The sequence below is a fragment of the Myotis yumanensis genome, unplaced genomic scaffold (genome assembly GCF_028538775.1).
Source record: "Myotis yumanensis isolate MYYU_CA2020_CCGP unplaced genomic scaffold, mMyoYum1.0.hap1 SCAF_2, whole genome shotgun sequence".
Classification (NCBI taxonomy): Eukaryota; Metazoa; Chordata; class Mammalia; order Chiroptera; family Vespertilionidae; genus Myotis; species Myotis yumanensis.
Window position 1 is genome coordinate 152,462,861 of NW_027223753.1, and position 20,234 is coordinate 152,483,094.

At 41.2% G+C, this 20,234-nt stretch overlaps 1 protein-coding gene across 5 annotated transcripts in view; it reads right to left on the bottom strand.

Annotated features, from left to right (window-relative positions):
• ZBTB20 (zinc finger and BTB domain containing 20) overlaps positions 1–20,234 on the bottom strand; it is an 862,593-nt gene that overhangs the window by 178,455 nt on the left and 663,904 nt on the right. For all 5 annotated transcript variants that reach the window (XR_011470308.1, XM_070406230.1, XM_070406231.1 and 2 more), the window contains one exon: positions 18,315–18,354. The gene's annotated coding sequence lies outside the window, so the exon portion shown is untranslated. The remainder of the gene's footprint in view (positions 1–18,314; positions 18,355–20,234) is intronic.

The following is a 20,234-nucleotide window of genomic DNA, read 5'->3' on the forward strand; positions in this document are numbered from 1 at the left end:
TTTCCCATCATCAGGTTTTCCTCATATCTTACCTAACACACACAGAATATTTACCCAAACTCTCTCAAGCTTTCGATAGGCAGAAATCTGACCATGGCCTACTTTACAGTGATTTGTAAAATAAATGAGCTGAAACATGTGGAGCACTAAGAAGTAGCACAAATAAACAGAGTATAGTAGTGCCACCAGCCCAAGTGTTTGCTCCCTTCTTGATGAGGACAGTGTAGGTATGGTAGGAAGACAGGTCCTAAATACTTATCAAAAGACCTTGTTTAGGCCCTAACCGGTTTGTCTCAGTGGCTAGTGCGTTGGCCTGTGGACCAAAGGGTCCCAGGTTCGATTCAGGTCAAGGGCATGTACCTTGGTTGAGGGCACATCCCCAGTAGGGGGTTTGTAGGAGGCAGCTGATCGATGTTTCTCACTCATCGATGTTTCTAACTCTCTATTCCTCTCCTTCCCTCTCTGTAAAAAATCAATAATATATATATATATATATATATATATATATATATATATATGTTTTTTTTTTAAAGATCTTTTTTAGGTGGGCAGATCCTTCTATTCTGGAATTGCAAATGAATTAACTTTTTAATTTGGGAATTATGACTTGGCCATTATTAAAACATCATGAGTGGACACTGTTCCATAAACATAATTGTAGGCTACCTTTTTAAAAGACCTTTTTAAGTTAAATTCATTAGGGGGGATATTAGTTAATAAGATTATATGTTTCAAGTGTGTACTTCTACAATACATCATCTGTATATTGTATTGTCTATGCAGCACCCAGAGCCTAGGGTAAAGGTATTTGTCTGCCTGAAGTTATTCCATCTTCTAAAGCTTCTTACCCTCTGAACAAAGGACAAATTGGCGCATGCCATGGGTGCAAGAAAAGAAGTGACCACTAAAGTCACCTAAGTAGTAGTGCCACCAGCCCGAGGGGTATGGCAGGCCTCAAGCACCAGAGGCCAAAGGCACCAGAAACATGGGCAGGCAACTTAAATGTTCCATCTATATTTATAAAGAGGCAATATGCAAATTGTCCAGGACACCGTAATGTCACGACCGCTCAGGAGGAGGCTGTGCGCACAGGTGGGCAGGAGGGGACTGGGTGGAGGTGAGGCAAGCCATGGATGCTGCGGCGGCTTGAGCAGGCCTGGAGCAGAGATGGGGGTGCTGCCAGCACAGGCTGTGGTGGCTTGAGCAGGCCTGGAGCAGAGGCAGGGGGGCCTGCCAGCTGCCATGGGCCAGCAGTCCTGCCTCTGCACATGAGCTTCAGAGGAAACACCATTTCTGACCACTCATTGGCTAAGCTCCCAGTATGCCACTTCCAGTATTCTTGGTAACTTGGGTAATAAGAATCCAAGAGGGCGATCTAGGGTTTTTCTAGCTCACTCCTGGAGGAAAAAACAAAGGTCCACTGCTGGAGGGGCCAAGGAATGTCATATCCTGCCCTAGCTGGTTTGGCTCAGTGGATAGAGTTTCGGCCTGCCAACCGCAGGGTCCGGGTTCGATTCTGATCAAGGGCAGGCTCCTCCATGGCCGGGGCCCAGGTCAGGGATCATGCAGGAGACAATCAATCAAAGTGTCCCTCCCACATTGATATTTCTCTCTGTCTTTCCCTCTCTCTTCCATGCTCTCTAAAAATCAATGGAAACATATCCTCAGGTGAGGATTAAAAAAAAGAAAAGAAAAAAATGTCATAAGAGACATCTTAAAAATGCCTAGACAAAGTTGTCATTTTTTCATGGTGAAGGGACTGGAGTCCGTGTTGATGAAAACACCTTGTTGGCTGCGACAGCCAGCAGTGGCAGCAGCAGCAGGGTAATGGGGGTGGCACCTTCCCCTGATCAGCCCGGTTGCCTCCCACAGAGGAAGGCCAGACTTTGGCTTAGGCCTGCTCCCCAGGGGACATCCCCTGAGGGCTCCCGGACTGTGAGAGGGGGCAGGATGGGCTGAGGGATGCCCCCGCACCAGGCTTCTAGTTTTTAATGTTTGTTCACTGTTTCTATATGGAAAATTACATTTCTCTGGGAGTATACATATAAATATGCATTTGCTAGTGTTTCAGCAACTCTTAGTTACCTAAGTTAGTTTTGATCAACACTGTCGAATTTTTAAACCCACCAACATGACAAAAGTAAGTTAAAAAAAACACACAAACAAACCCTCCAGTACACTGTGTGCTCTGCTGTTCCAAGCCTCAGCTTCAAGACAAAAGGAGAGAGAGACTTTGTCATTCAGTAGCTGTTAATAATCAAGAGAAGATCTGCCAGACAAGCTCTTCGAGGGCTCTGTCTGTCTGGACCAGGTATACACTGCTATGCACAAAGGGCTGTGCAGGGGGAGAAAAATGAGTGCTCATGGACAATGATGCAGCTTTCTTAATTAAGATTTTCATTACTGATACATACATTAAGTTCTGCAACTGCAAGAGCCAAAGCACTGTCATGTGCAGGTAGATGTCCCTGATTCCATCTTCAGGCAGTAAAGCTAAAACATATTAAATGTGCACCCAGCAAATGTAGTGGGAGCCAGGAGAGCTCCAGAAATATTATTGTTGGAATTCAGAGAGGCCCCATTAAAAGCAAATTTGTAATGCATCTAATAGGCAGGAGAAAAGCCCACACCGATAGACTCTGTGTGCGTGTGCACGTGTATGTGCGCGTGTTCCTGTGTGGTACTGCTCTGAGGTCCTGAGCCCCAAAGGTAACTGTAGCTGACCTAGAAATAATCTCTCCACAAACACATCAACAGCTCAGGCCTCAAAAGGAACTTTGATCTTTAAGTTTTCCAATGCCCATTGTTGAGAAAGGAAATCAACGGCTGATTTTGGGTGGCGTTTAGAAGATGGTGAAGGCTCATGTCCACAGCTGGCCCTGACTCTCTCCCTGTGGGTCACTTAGTCTATTTTCCCTGGATGTGAGGCTGGTCCACAAGTCAGTGTGGTCTGCCAAGGGGTGTACTGTTCCCATGAAATAATCTGACTGGGGTGTGGGGAAGTCTTTCTTTTAAGATCAAGTTATTTTTACAAAAAAAAAAAATTGCTAAGAGACGAGAAGAAACTAAAGCCCTGCACAATCCTAGAAATGGATGAATATCTACAGTGTGTGATTTTGACTCCATCTTAACTAAAGCCTAACTCATCTTTGGATAGCTGGTGCTGTTAATATGAACACAGCTCTCCATTGTTTTCCTGGCTTCTAGCTGCACCCCTTCCAGTTTCAGTCTGCATCCCTCTGGTGGGCTCCCCCAGAGCTCCCGCCTCCTCTTTGAAGAAGGCCTCCATCGCTTGGTCATTACTGGAGTGGAGATGAATATTAGACACTGCCTTTCACAAAAGATCATTTTATCCCAACAGTCAATTATTATACATTCATTTCTTTTTTTTTAAAATATATTTTATTGATTTTTTACAGAGAGGAAGGGAGAGAGATAGAGAGTTAGAAACATCGATGAGAGAGAAACATCAATCAGCTGCCTCCTGCACACCCCCCACTGGGGATGTGCCCGCAACCCAGGTACATGCCCTTAACCGGAATCGAACCTGGGACCTTTCAGTCCGCAGGCTGACGCTCTATCCACTGAGCCAAACCGGTTTCGGCTATACATTCATTTCTTATTAGGTAAGAGCATTTATCTGAAATTTAAATGTACCCCTGGCTCCCCCATGTTCTCAGAAAAAATAATCTAGAATCCAACATCAAAATGGCTCAAAAGAAATCCTTCACAGTGTTTTGGCTGTTGTTCTTTGCTATCTGGGTCAAAGGAGAAATTTCCAAACAATGGTGGCCAGTAAGATTTCTTTTAGATTCCTGCACAGAGACTCAAGTGACTCAGGTCCCTGCAGTGGTTTTCTGGGTGTGAGTGGGTGTTTCTGAAACTCTTTTCCCAGGGCTGTCGGAGAGCTGGGTGGAGGGTGAACATTCTGTGAGGTGTGGCTTCTGTGCCTGTTCTAGGAGAGTGATGCTAGTGACATGGTGATAAGATGAAGAAACTGATTCTTTAGAAGTAGAGGATAGAGAGTGCTTAGGCACTGTCAACAGATACTCCCTAGATCTGGGAAAAGTAAACCGTATTAAGATTCTTCCTAACCTTCCCTGCCTCTCCACGCAGTTATGAAACTGCGTGGAGAGGCAAACCTGTCAGTGAAGAACCAATGTAGTGGACATTATGCAAGCGGGTGATGATGGAAAAGAGCAGGGGAAATCCCAGGGAGAGTTCTTGTCCTTCTCTTATGCATCCTTGACTGGCTTGTAAGGACCAGAAAGACCCAAGGACATTGTCAAAAAATTCACATGTACCTCTTTCTCAAATTCTGTCGTGAGATACATGCTTCTTTCACCCAAAATACAGGATGAAATTTAAATTAGAGGTGACAATTATTTACCATATAAAAAAAGCCTAGAAATTGACAGGAAGTAACTAAAGGTAGAAACCACTTTAGCCTGTCCAAGTGTGAGAGGTAAGGCAGCCCATTCGAAGTAAATATCTGGAAGTGATTTTCTGGGATAAGTAGATATGCCTGATTTTTCCTCAATAACCCCGCCTTGGAGGAATGAGGAATAACAGAGAATACAGAAAGAGTGCATAAAAGAAGAATTTAATGATAGAAAGAAATCTTAATTTTATCACTGAACACACATCTTGTATAAGATGCCTTCACAAGTGCCCTAGTAGAGACTTTGAATAAGGAACACGCATAATGCCAATTAGTAGCCCTCAACATTACTCGTCATTACCTGTGTCCCCACTTGGCTTCATGTATGGGCTATGGTATGGAGGCAGGTGTTATAATATGTGAAGTTTGCTAAGAGCATCATTAAGAAAGCCAGACATTTGGTACTGATCTGGCTGAGAGGCCTCTAGCAGCCCTGCTGGAGGCCTGGCTGTAACCACACCCCACCTTCTGGGTGCTCCACTGCTCAGGTGGAGAACATGCCGCTCACTAGGCCTGCTTTCTTCCACTCTCCGCAGCTTGTGGTTGGTCTGAAGGCCTTTCATATAATCTGTACCATGTTTTGTCTCTCTTCTCCCTTTCTGGACATGGCCTATGGATTTAAGCACAACCTCAATATACACAGGTTTCCACCACAGGGGGAGAGAGAAGGCCCCAGAGCACATGCTACCCCTTGTCATCTGCAAATGGATGTGCTGAGGAATGCTCCAGTTACCACTCAGACAGCTCGGCACAGCCTCTGCCCCTTTGAAAGATGCTCCTAGCCCCAAACACAGGGGAGACGTCCTGTCACAGTTCATATTGTGGAGGAGGGACTGACGCTGTCAGTGTGGCATTTCTGCCTCCCTAGCATCTTACACTCTCCCTGAATTTGCTGAAAAAATTCCATTTCATTAAGTGTGTAGTAATCCACATGGGAATGAGAGAGAGGGAGGGGAAGGCGGAGGACATTGATGACATGGCCTCTAGCACTTTATTTATGAGAACATTCAGAAATCTCTATCTATATCTGGTTGAAGAACAGTGTCAATTCTGCCCTGGAGACATGGATCAGGCAAGATTGCCAGTGAGTATTTCTCCCTTCCCAATAATTCACTGATTCTGGAGTCTGATGGCAGACTCAGATGATCCTTTTTACATTCATGAGGGAACGATTAGCCTGCCCTTTGGGGGATGGTGATGCCAAATGAACATAAATATATATAACCAGGAGAAGTGCTAACTGCCTCCCACCCAGAAACTCTGCATGTGCCCAGATTGGTGCTTTGCTCCCACAGAATTCCCAGGAGGGCACTGAGGTGGGCATTGCTATCAGAGCATAGAGAACGGCGCTTGAGCTGGCTCCGCAGGACTTTAGAGAGCACTGCTTTTGCAGTAAATAATAAAATTAAGCCATGAAATACATGTTTAGGCTGCTCATTTGCCCTTTCCAATTTTTAAAAAAATATATTTTATTGATTTTCTACAGAGAGGAAGGGAGAGGGAGAGAGGGCCAGAAACATCGATGAGAGAGAAACATCGATCAGCTGCCTCCTGCACACCCCCCACTGGGGAAGTGCCCACAACCAAGGTACATGCCCTTGACTGGAATCAAACCTGGGACCCCTCAGTCCGTAGGCTGGCGCTATATCCACTGAGCCAAACTGGTCAGAGCGCTTTCCAAATTTTTATGTTATCATCTTTTTATTGTTGAATTATAGCCATTACTAAAATATTAGCAATATGTCACAAATATATTTCCCAGTTTTTTTTAAAAATGTTTTCTACCATAGTGATTTTTTTACTGTAATAAAATTTAATATGTTTTTCTTTACATTTTCAGATTTTTTGTTTTATGCTTGGATAAAGCATCTCATATCCCAATATGAAAAATACACATACAGAGCAAAAATTACAATGAACAATCATAGAATTCGTGAAGATGCAGAGAAATGGGCAATCTTTTTCTTTGTTGGCAGAGGTGTTCATTGACACAATTTCACTGGAGGACAATTTAAGCAATAGATACATTTAACTTTGGCATTTCCACTAGTAGAAATTTATTTTAAGGAGGTAATTAGGCAAGTGCATTTTATAAGATGCTTATATGTATAAAAATAGTTACTGTAACACTGTTCAGTTAGAAAACATTCCAAATATCTTAAATACCCACAAGTAAGTAATTGATTCCATAAATTATTCATATACTGGAGCACAATATAGCTGTCAAAAAGATAATATAGACCTATATTTATTAAACAGAAAATGCCTATTACAATGTTGAGTGAAAAAAAACAGATTATAAAACAGCAAGTAGCTTTTCCTTTCATTTTGGAAAGACAAAGAAAAAGAGACAGACAAATAGATATATGTGAAAATATATTTGCCAAGGTGTTAATAAGTGATTATCTTTGGGAGGTGAGATTTTGAATGAATTTTGCCTTCTTTATACATCTGTGTTGTAACAAATTCAAACAAAACTAAATGTACACTTTTTAGAAATAAAAATTAGATCTTTTACTCTGGGGAGAAAAAGATCCTAGATGAACCTTGCAACAATTACTTAAAAATTCAAATCTGAGTTCCATGATCATTAGCAACTAGAGGCCCAATGCACAAAATTCATGCAAGAGTAGGCCTTCCTTCCCCTGGCTGCCGGCACTGGCTTCCCTCTCACACCCAGGACCCAGGCTTCCTCCGGCCGCCAGCAGGCACCTGAGACCCGGGCTTTCCTTGCAGCCCCAGCTTTGTCTGGAAGGTCATCCGGAAGGACATCCGGTCTAATTAGCATATTACGCTTTTATTATTATAGATTAGTAACTCTCACAATAGGGTGACATCATTGCCCGTCCATTTTCTTTATGGATGACATCACCGCCTGCCTCAATTTTCCTCCAACTTTGACAATTCAGGTGATACATTGTAGTTCTCATCTTAAAGGACTTTAAAGCTCAAATTCTGGAAATAACCCAAATATTTATATCTAGGACATTGTTGGGTAAATTTAGGGGGTTTTATATAATAGAAAAGAATTCAGACATTACAGAGTTTGCAATTATACTGGGAAATACACATTACATAATATTTACTTTAAAAATAGGGTACAACCATATAGGTAGAATGTATGCTCAATTATGTCAAAAGTCAGAGAAGAGACTTGAGAGTGATCTAAAAAGTTGTTAATGATAGTTGTTTCTGTGTAGTGGGATTATGGATGTTTTCTCCTTACCCTATACTTTCTTAATATTTTACAATAAGTGTGAATTATATAATCATGAAAAGTAAATATTAAAAAAATACAGCTGCTTTGCTCAACAGCTGCCAAATTTTACCCCAGATGTATCTGCAATTTACTTTTGAGTCTAATGGCCCTAATGTTATTTCCTAGAGGGAATCTAGTGGAATGGAATGTATTGACATACAGGAAAGCCTTCATTGCCACCACCTCTTTCCAGGCCACATTTTATAATGCTTAGGATAAATCAGAGTAGGGAATCTCACTTATAGTGGAAATTAGAAATATCCACATTCTTCATGTCTTCTTCACATCTTATCTTACTTTCTTAGAAGCTGGAATTTAACAATATATAGTCCTCTGGAAAGTCTCCAGGTCTGGAGCTGTTTTTGGAGGCTGATGTGTATAGGCCACCATTAGAAATAGAGGGTCATCTATTAATTTTGAATGGGAGTTTCCATGAATAATAAGGACGAGCTGCTATAGAAGGTCTTCTATAGATATTATTGTTCTCCCCCCGACTCTTACCTACTCTTCTTCTCTTCAACCCACTTTTAAGTAAATAGCTTTTCTGTATAGTTAGATGGCAACACCACACTTCAAGTAGGTTATCTAATTCTTTCTAAATGATCGTATTTTAGCAAAATGATGAAGAAATTTGAGCTGTCGCTCATATATGTATGATATCTACATATTAGAGGCAATAGTAGATATTTGCCTCCAGAGGCATAAAGTTGCTTTTTTTTGTGAAAGCAGGGAAATAACTGGGTGATGCCAGGATGGGAGGAAGAAGCAGCATAAGATGATAAAAAAAAAAAAAGGAATGATATGGGTCACTGTGCCTTTTGGCAAAGGTTTTCTGATTGCCTGTTCCATTTTTGTTGTTGTTGTTTTTTTAACCAAATGGCAACCTTCAAATATCCCTTGACTGAGCTATTTGAGGTCATAGATTGTTCACCTCTGATTGTTCTGTAGCAGACACCGTGTCTGTGCAATGGCTGTGCTCGCCAAAGACTTGGAGACTTGCACTGAGCCAATTTACTGCCCTTTCCTTCTGGCCTTAGCCAGAACCAGAAAAGAAACTAAAATCCCTAATGTCATTTCACATATACTGGCAGAATCACATCCTAATTTCAACTCAAATACACACCTCTGAGCTTCTACCCTGGTCACTGAATTACTAGAGAAAACCACACAAGGCAACGGATTATCAACATCGACACACCCAGGACTTCCACTGCCAGGGAGGATCCTCCTGTGCTTCTATGGCCAACTTGATGGCGCTTTTCCCCAACAAGCATTTTAAACCTCTACTTTCCTCAAATCCGGTCTCTATTTATTCTTGGAATACCTTGTTCCCTAGGAGCCATCTTGCGGGGGAACGTCTCAACCTCACAGCACCAAATCTACACAGGGCTTGCATCTTCCTCTGTCCTTTCTTCGTTCTTGTAACAATAGATCAGGTAACCCTCCTTTTCTCCTTATGCATTCCAGGTCTCCAGCCCTATGAGGAATCTTATACTACCAATCATCCCATCCTTGTCTCTCTTCTGAACACTGAATCTCTCCTCTCTACTGAATTCTCCCCATGAGCATATAAAAACACCAATGTTTCCATTTTTTCCAAACCTTCTTTTTGACTTCACTCTCCCCTTCCCAAAATATCACACTAGCTCATTTTCCTTCCCTTTGCAATAAAACTAAGAGTTATCCACACTGGCCATTGCTAATTCTTCACCTCTCACTTTTTCTTCATCCCATTGCAAACAAGTGACTGCTTCAATCACTTTCAACAAAAAAGCTTTTGCTAAGGTCAATAACAACTTCCAAATTAATATATCAAAAGTATATTTTTCAGTCTGTAACTTACTTGACCTCTCAGTAGCACTTCCCACTCTCTTTAAAACACTCTCTTCTCTTGGGTTCTGGGCCACTATTTCCTGATTTGCCACTACCTCTTTAGCTGTTCCTTCTGAGGGCATTTCACAACCTCGTTTTTCTCTACCAGCTGGGGAAATATTAAGAGTTTTTTAAGCCTCAGTTTGGGCCTTCTTCTCAATTTAACCCTGTCCCTAGGAAATATCATCCATGCCAACAGCTTCATTTGCCTTTACTGTACTTCTGAGTTCCAGTTGTATGCATCCAAATGCCTATTCAATATGCTTTCTTATTTCAAAAGTATTGCACACTGGGTACCCTAAAAAACAGATCTTATAATCTTCCCTCCACCTCAATCCTCCATATAGTTTTAAAGGCATGAAGCCAGTAGTCAGAGTGGCCACTTATTTCTCCTTCATAAGAAAATCCTGTATATTTTACTACTGACCTGTCAGTTCCATTTATTTACCTCCATTCCCACTGTGACTACCCTAATCCTTCTTTTGTCTAGTCTACTACCGTAGCCTTTTTACTCTTACTCCTTCCAAACCATTCACCACAAGAAAGGTAGCTTGATATTTTTTAAACTTCTACTTCCATGATTATTGAATTTTAAAGAGATAATACAGTTGGAAGAGATAATACAGAGACCTGGTATACTCTTTACCCAGTTTTGCCCAGTAGTAATAATCTTATGTAACTATAGTTCGATATTGCATCCAGGAAATTATCAGTGGTACAATCCATTCACTTTATTCAGATTTTACCAGTTTTATATGCACTCACTTGTGTATATGTGTATGTGTGTAAATATTCTTCCATCATAAGGATATTTCTTGCTACCCTTTTATATCCACAGTCAGCTCCATCTTTCCCCCACAGCCTAACCTCTATCAACCACTAATCTGTCCTCCATCTACATAATTTTGTCATTTCAAGAATGCTTTATAAATGGAATAATAAAGTATATAATCTTGAGATTGGCTTTTGTTACTCAGCATAATATCTTTGTGGTTAATCCACGTTGTTGTATGTATCAAGAGTTCATTACTTTTTAGTGCTGAGAAGTATTCCACAGTATGGTTGTACCAGTTTATTGAGCTATTCACTTATAGAGGGTAATTTGGGTTGCTTTCAGTTTGGGACCATTACAAATAAAGCTGCTATGAATACTGGTGTGTAGGTTTTTGTGTGTATATTTCAATTTCTCTGAGATAAATATCCAAGAGTAGCCTATCGTTTTAGAATACAAAATTGATTGTACCACAGTCTGTCTTAAGTTTGCTTTCCCACCCCATTGAGGAAAGTCCCTAACACAGCCTACAAAGATCTCATTATCAGGCCCCAAGTATCTCTTCAACCTCAACCTGGGCTGCTCTTTATCTCATTCTCTCTATCTAGCTATGTTCAGGGGCTTCACCCACTCTGTTCCTTGTGCCTGGAAACCTCTTCCATCACCTAATCTCATCTCTTGTTTTTCATCTTCCAATGTTAGCGCAAATGTCACCTCCCCAGAGAAACTTCTCCTGAACATCCAGATTCACTTTGATTCCCCTCTTACACTTACTATTAGAGCACCTGGCACTTTTATTTCACAGCAGTAAGCAACATGTCTAATGCTAAGCTCTTCTGTGTGAACATCTGATTAATATCTGTCTCCCATCCCCCCAGATTATAAACTCTAGAAGGGAAAAAATGATGTCTGCATTGCTCACCATTATATCTTCAGCATTTAGTTAGGCACCCATTTTCTGTTTAACAAAACTAGGCCAAGGCTTTTAAGACATATAGTCTTGGATTCAAGTTATATGTCTATTACTCACGAGGCATTCTTGGAAAATTTACTCAAACATGCAAAATCTCCACTTCATCTTCAAAATTAGGATTATCATAGCATCTAATTAATAAGAGTAATTTTAAAGGTTAAATCAGATAACCATTAACATTATTTTGTCCAGTGCCTAAAGCAAGACAAGACAAGAACATCAAAAGATGTTCTCTCTTCTTATCATTAATTTAACAAAAGATGAGAGTTTTTGTATTTTTCTTCCAATGAGGTTTTAGTCCATTATCTTCATTTCATGACTATTCCCTGGGGTTTTGGTCCTGGTAACTTTGAAAAGAAACCCTTAGCTTAAAACTTCGATAATGCTATGGCTACTGGTTCCAACCACAGGTATATCCCCTTAGACAAATAGAGCCTCATTTGGCCTCTTGGCTCTGGCTCTGAGTTTCATTTCACTCAGCACTTTCTCCTCTTGTTCTCCAGCCTGTGGGACATAGAGTTGGTAGTAATGTCTCTTCCCGACTCCTCATTTCCAGAAGAAGTTTTCTAAACACACCTTGTCTCTTGCCTCAATCCTTATAGTTCCCGATGGAGGAAAATCACCCTGTTGGTGAGACAGCATGTCATCTATGTTTCTGAGTTAGGTGGAACTGATCTATCAAAGTTTATAAGTGCAGAAATTTAGCCTCTTTCTCCTTCTTTTCCAACTAAAACTAGTTAAAGTTAGTGACCCGGAAAAGTGTTGCTCTTATGCGGATCTAAATTTTCCTTTGGACAGGTTTTTCCAATATTTAGATAGAAGGGAAGGGAGTCAGCAAGTCTGTTTTACTACTCAAATTAAGCTACATTCTTCAACCTGGCCTTTATAAAAACTTTTAGTTCTTCTTTTTTCTTTTAAAATATATTGTTATTGATTTTTAGATAAAGAAAGTTAGAGGGATAGAGAGATAGAAACATCAATTGGCAGCCTCCTGCACGCCACCTACTGGGGATTGATCCCACATACTGGGCATGTGCTCGGGCCAGGAATCGAACCAGCCACCTTTTGGTTCATGGGTCAATTCTCAACCACTGAGCAACACCGGCCAGGCGCCATCAGTTATTTTATCTTATTTTTCAATGGGTTTAGAATTTGAGTGGAGAAGAGCAATACTATTTATTGGATCCCCTCAATAATTCCAACACTTAGGTTTGTACTTTTGCTTGAAATACCTTTCTTTTGCTCTTCATCTTTTTTACATTCTATCCATTTTCCAAGACCCAGCTCAATCACATTTTACATGAAGCTTTCCAGCCCTCAAGGCTCTTTCATGAATAAATTCTACAGTACTTACTGGACTGTATCATTCCTTTTGGAATTGTCACTTATTGTCTTATACACCTATAGAATACTCAAAGGTATGACTTCTTTTCCTAATTCAATTTTAACTTCCTTAAGAGCAAGCAAGGGCAGTAATCTAGATTCTGTTTTAACCCCCCACTAATGATTCTTTGTATATAGTTAGTCCTCAATAATATCTTATTGGATGATTGTTCTTGAGGCTGGCCCACTGACCAGGCTTTGATTTGAAGGCCCATGTTACAACTGACATGACTTAGTGGCTGGATGGTTCTTGAAGGGGTGGTGGCAGCGACAAATAAAGAAAAGCTTAATAGGAGTGTGACCCTGAGATGTGAATCAATGCAAGTCTGGATACACATACAGATAGTGGAGCTTAATTCTCTCTTACGCTGTGTTTCATCTTAGTAATACACATCCCCATTTTCCTTTATGAAAAGCATATGGAAGCCATGGTCTTAGGTAGAAAGGCTGAGAGAAATGTAAGCAGAGAGAGGCAATGCTCCTGGCATGGGAAACTGGTCTTCAGAGTGTTTGGATTCTCTGAATTAGCTGACATATTGAAAAAATAGCCCCTACTACTACCACATGAAAAAAAATAAGAAGGAAGGGTCTTGAAAATGGTATCTGAGAATGAAAGACAGTGAATGTTTTAAAGATCACTGCATTTAATTTATTCAACCTAAATGCATGAAAGTACAGGTGGGGACATTATTTATGCAGGTATATGCAAATCACTTTATAAAATAGGCAAAGCCCTTCTGCTTTTTATAAGTTGCCAAGGTGGTTCCTGGTATTTTAAAAGCTATGCACCTTTCATGTAATTTCCTAAGGGTTGGAATCTCTCTGTTGGAATCACAGTCATTGTCAGAGCAAGTTTATTTTTTTTCTCTCCTAAGGGACATTTACAAGGCTTTCATAACCATCACAAAAAGAGTGGTTTCCACAGAGATGTGACTGGAAAAATCCCTTGGAAATTGCTGAGGAGCAAGTCACAATGTTCAAAGCAGAGAACATAGGCTTTGAAAACATGAACCCATCTGACCTCCTGAATTTAGTGCAGCGAATTCCTGAGCTCTGAAACATGGGGCCCGGCTGTGCATGCCATATTGGTGCTATAAGACTGGCAGTAGGTTGGCTGTGGCATGGTCTATTTCAAACTCCTTCACAGTGCCCAGTGTTGCATGTTCCCAGATGACATTTGGTTGGCAGAAGCTGGGCCTCCAAAGCTGGCAGTCTGGAATGCAGCCCACTGTGTTTTGACAAACACATAATTGACCATCTGATCACCAGCCTACATTCTGCACTCAGGTCACTGAAAGGACCTGAGCTTTCTGTGGGTCCCCAGTCCTTGTCTTGCTCATCTTCTCAACCCTTTCTCCAGACAGCAACATAGAGAAGACTTAAACATACCCACATATATACTCCCATTTGCAAAAGAGAACGTGGTACATGAAACAAAAGCTGTTGAAAATTTCCTTTAAACTGTCCTGGCAGCCCAAAGTGAACAAGAGAAAAGCACACTTATGGTGAACTCTAATTCAGAAAGCAGGAATGAATATACTGAATTGTTTCAACACCCGGCTGTGCATAAGTTGGAATTCAGCTCAATGGCTTGAAACTTCTGCTTAAAAAAGACAGCAAAGGGAAAATGATAGAAGATTGGGGCATTGACTGACTTTAGGGGCACATTCTTAAGAAATGGTTTCATTTTCAGATGAAAGATGAGAAAAGCAGGACACTGGGAATGGCTTCTCCATATCTGCCTGCTCCACCCCCAAGTCCACTAGGGGAGAAGGAGTCACACATCCCTGGAGACTAGTAGGCAAGCAGCTCAGAATGAGGTCAGATTTACACTGAGCTCTCTGGTGAAGCTCCCATGAAGATATAATTTGATCTGAAATTTGGCCCCACACAATACATCATTCTTTCCCTTAGAAGGCAAGGACTTTGCATGGGGCCAAGATATGCTGGCATTATGCAATGCCAATGCCTATATCAACACTACCATATGGGCTCTCCTCTCCACTCCCACCCCCACTGCAGAGTTCAGCCCTTAGTCTTCACCTTTGACCTGGTCTCCTTTTTTTTCAGCTAACTACCTCTGCCATTACCAGAGCGCTCTTTTTCGTTTTTATTATTTATTTATTTTAGATAGAGGAAGGGAGAGGGAGAGAGAGAGAGAAAAAGAGAGAGAGAGAGAAACATCGATCAGTTGCCTCCTATACACTCCCCAACCAGGGATCAAACTTGCAACCTAGGTAAGTGCCCTGACTGGGAACCAAACCCACCACCTTTCTGTGTACACAGCCAATATTCCCACCAACTGAGCCACACCAGTGAGGGCAGAGCATTTTTTTTCTAAAATACAAATCTGGTTACAATTCTTCACAGGCTCCTGAAGCCTTCAACGTCAAGTCTAGACTCCTTCCTGTGCACAGCAGACCAGGCAGGCCTTCTGAGATCTGCCTCCTCCCACTTTCAGATTTGTCTCTAGGCTCCTCTTCCCACCACATGTTCCTCCACACTAACCACTGTCCTCTGTAGCTTGCTGCTGTTCGACGCCTCCTGACTTTGCAAATGCTTTCACTTTTTTCCTAATTATGATCCTCTTTTGCTTTCCCTTCCTCTACATCCACCTAGGAAACTGCAATTCATTCTTTAGACTTTAAGGGCCAGCCTGAGTACCTCTTTACATGTATGTAGGCATTCCTTTCTCAGAACCCTCGCTACATCTTGTATCTACCTCCATCTCAGCTTCTACCATACGGTATAGCCTTTGTTTACTATTTATCTCCGCTACCATACTCTGAGATTCCTAACAACAGGCAGCACTTTTTTTTTTTTTATTTTGGAGTTCCAGGTATCAAGCCTAGTGACTAGCTTCCCATAAATGTTTGTTGACTAAAAACTGAATAAAGAGCGGTGCATGATAATTACAAACCAAGAAGTAGTATTAGCTTCTATAGGCATGTTAGGAGCCTCTTAGCAATCTAATGAAACTAGAAGATCCCAGAAGTAAGGTACTTTCTGAAGGTTATCACAGGGGGATTGTAAGAGGGAGAGGTAGATGGTGGGATGGAGACTGTCTTGTTAACAGAGAATGTCACTAAAGCAGTGAATTTTCTGCTTCTTCAACACTTAGTATTAATAGGTATTATTCAGAGAATGATCAGGGTATGAACTGCATGGAGGCCTAACGTGTAAGAACCGGTTTCCCAAATAGGGCAGGTCTGTGATACCTGCTTTCAGGCAGCAGGGTAGGTTATCGAGGGCTCTGCCTCATTTCTGCTAAATAATGATGAAATGGAAAACTCTAGGGGGAACATCTGGAACCTAATTATTCTATTGAAATCCGTGTCACATCCAGATTAGGACTTTGGGCTAACAGCAGTGCCAAGAAGAGAAGGTCAAGTAGGCAGAACTTAACCCCTGTCTGAAGGAGGCCATTGCAGAGACCCCAGGAGCTGGAAGCACTGGGGAGAGAATGCTCTGATCTATTTCCAGGAACCTTTCCTTTCCCTTTGATGGGCATCTGGGACACCACCTCTGGAGCCATCAGCAGAGTCTGTGGGGCACTTGAGGACAACAGGACTGTCACAGGCCCTGCCACCCTTGAGATAAAGGCAGGCCTCAGGATTTGGAACAATCCCTGCGAGCATGAAGATTGGCCCAGGGGTAAGACCAGGTTAGTGGGTACATGAATGATTTATCAGCCCATTACAGGTCATTCTCCAGCCTCATTTCTAGTTAAAAACTAGGATCTCTCTACAAGCTGCTCAGCTGATGGTTGACATAGCATAGAATCACTTTCACATTTTCCTATGAGCCAGAGACAGCCTTTCAATTACATTTTTTATCTCCAAGGTCTTCCTCTTGATCTCTAATCTGTGACACAGGCCTTCAGTCCCCTGTACTGTTGTGTCTGAGGCTCGCTCTACAGTGCTGACGTCATAATAGCTGAGCCATGCGGGCAGGAGTGCACTGTGCTGACTCATCCGGTGATGTGAGGATTAATGCCTTGTCTAACACAGAGCTATTATGTGAACTGTTTTTACACAAAGAACTGTAACAAAAATGATTTGCCAGCCAGAGGACTAGAAATAGGCAGTGCGAGGTAGCTGGGGCAGGGATGCAGAGACATAAAGTGGTAACCATCAGCACGTACATTGACACCCTCTGAAGCACTGACAGACCCACTCTGTCAACACCGAGAATAGGAAACAACAAGACTGTCAGGGCAGGAAGGACCCACCCCTGCTGCATAAATGCATTATGCACAGCACCAGTCTTCGGGGAGTTTAATCAATCTCCTTTCTCTGTCAAATAACTGTCAGTTTAGACTTTCGCCTGGGCATCCTTTGGAGGATTCTGCTCCCCTAAATATATTTAACTAGCTTCTAAGAATATTACTGGAAGCCACACACAAGCAAAAGAGCCATGGGAACCCCCCTTCTGTGCAAATGATTATAACACCAGAAATACCTGGGAGTGAGGACTCAGTGAGGTAAGATAGGATGTTGTGAATAAGGAACCAGCTGTGCTCACCGAAGAGTGGGAAACAGCTGGAAGAAATCGCTTATTTAAATAAATAAATGATTACTTATCACAGAAGGTGTGCCACTACCTGTAGCATCTCTTGGGTGGGGTCTCATGCAGTGACTTTAAATATTTAGGTTCATTGCCCCAGAACCTCTTTCAAGCAGCTCAAAGTAAAATTTATCCAAAATCATTCAGTGCAGCCTAGTTTAAGCTTCAAATAATAAATATTACTATGGTAGCATCTGCAATCAAGTTGTTTTTTTCTCTCCAAATGACCTGCATCTTTTCTACAACAGAATGGCACCTTTTATAAACCTCCTGGTGCATGTAATCTGGGATTTCTCTCTCCATTTCTTTTTCTGAACTTTATAATTTCACATATAATTTTACCTAAATGGCTGAAGTCTTGTACTTCTTAGTAAAAGGATATTAGAAATTTGGTCAATAAATGAAAGCTCTGATCTAGAAGCTGAAATTAAAAACAATTGAACCACCTGGCCAGTGTGGCTCAGTGGATTGAGCGTTGTCCCACGCACCAGGAGGTCGCAGGTTCAATTCTCGGTCAGGGCACATGCCTGGGGTTTCAGGCTCGATCCCCAGTGGGGGCTGTGCAGGAGGCAGACAATCAAAGTTTTTTCTCATCTATGTTTCTATCTCTCTTTCCCTCTCCCTTCCCCTCTCTCTAAAATCAATAGAAAACATATTTAAACAACAACAACAACAACAACTTTGAACCTAGAATACATAATTGGCCATTGACCGACAGTGCAGCAACAGCCTAGTTGTTGCGGGTATCTGGCTGAAGAATGTGAGCTACAGTGTTGAGGAGCAGTGACTTTTGCAAACAGCAGCTGTGACAGAGTAAAGGGCAGTCTTTACAGAAGTCCAGTCGCTTGGGCCACTGGTCTTTTCAGGCCCCTCATGGATGGCAACTGCTACCCCCACAACAGCATCGACTCCAAACACAGAACAATCTAATGCATGCTGAAGAAGCGCCGGAAACCACAACGAAGTCAACTGGATAACATGCTGAGAAAGATCCAAATTTCCCACATCTGACACTGTTTTGAAAAATAAAGAAACCACTTCTACTTACATACAGAGAAGGGGCAGGCTGCAGACTGATGGTCAAGGAACTGAAAATCAAAGAAAAAACAAGGAATTAAAAATTAACCCAATGGTACTATGGGGAGAAGGAAAGCAAATCTAAATACTGTATAGACAGGGATGGTTGCTCCTAAAGGACGAGCTGCAGGAGCCCAAAGAAGGAGATACAACTTCATAACATTTTCCAAAGGTGTGACCTTCTGTTCTCCGACCAACACAGTACTCCCCACCCCAAGAAGTGCCAACCTCATTCTTCGTGACCTTCATTCTGATCTGAATCATATGAGTATTTTGTAGGGTTGTGCAGTGCACTAGAGTAGCCATTAGCCACATTTATTTATTTAAATAATTAATTACAATTTAATGAAAACGTAAATGTTTAGTTCCTCTATCACACTAGCAACATATTCAGTGCCCAGAAGATTCTCTGGACAAATTCACCACTTCCATGTGTTGTCAACCTCAATTGAGGACCTGGGTTGGTGCTGGCTGAGGACTTGGTACTGCCTCCTGTACCTCGTCTCACCAGCCAAGCAATGTCCCCTCTGAAAAAATTATATTAAGATAATACATCTGTCTCCCAAAACATATCTCTAATGATGACAACTTTAGGTTTGGGGGAGTTGACCTAAACAGTTTCTCATTCCTTATTTCAAATTTAATAATTCCCCTTTTTAATCTTCAACTCACAAGCCAAATAAGCTATAGGGACTGATCTGCTCACCATTGTTTTGATAGCTTCTAAGAATAAGACTGAAGTAACAGAAGATCCATGAGAAATTAATAAACCAAACAAGGATGCTGAGAAAACAAAGTAGGTATCCCCACCTCCATCCCACTCAAATTTATCAAGGACTTAACACTGATTGCATTCTTGTCTCTCTGACACCATGATTTTAACTACTTCACATAAGGCTTCCAGAAATATGCAAAACAAACCATATTAAAAGAGATCAAGAAGGGTCTGATTAGACAACTCAGCATAGAATAAGGCTAAAGCAGAAAAATGGCAATTAAAGAGATTTCACTTCTCAGCACATTTTCTGGACAAATGCCGATTGCAGAAGTTCCTCCAAAGAGAGAGTTTCTTCTTTATTTCCAAGGTGAAACCTTGTCCATGCACGTGCAAGTGTAAGGTGATGTTGCGCTCCATGGACAAGAAGGGCTAAGATGAAAATCCAGGCATAACGTATGCGAAGAGAAGTTGGGGTTTACAATGCTTTCAAAGTGTTTCACAAAATTGATGAGTCCAATTAAAATTTTAAGCAAGATAATTAGATAATTTATGATTCATTGAAAGTACATACAAACCTGAAATGTATATCATATATGACTGACTAATCTTCAAAGTCTTCAAAACTCTAAGTTTTATTAAATTCTAGTCTCTTCTGCAAGCCAGGATCCTAGACCATTGTAGGGTGCATCTTTTAAAATATTTTTCTTTCCCTCCCTCCCTCCTTCCTTTCTCCTTCTTCTCCCTCCCTCCCTTCCTTCTTTTTCCGCCTCTCCCCCAACTTTTTTTGAGCTTGCTTTGAAGAGAAAGACAAAAAATATGATTAGTGGTTATCTATGAAATATGCTTGCTTATCGTTTTTCTGTTGCATGTTATAAACTCAATAACTCCAAATAATACAATATGCTATTTTTAAATTGTACTTTGTATTTATGTTCTTATATCTAAGCACATAATAACCCTTTCTAAATTTCAAGGAGCATTTTTTTCATAAAAGTTAATCAAAATTAATTTTTTGATGTGATCCGAAGAGATCAATGTAAATTGTACCCAGATTGACTAATAAATCCAAGGCCTGGAATAAAACAAAACTTTTTCTGGATGTCAAATGACACACAGGCTGTCCATGACAGGAATCCAAGATGGAAAGAAAAATCAGTGTGTTATGTCACAGTC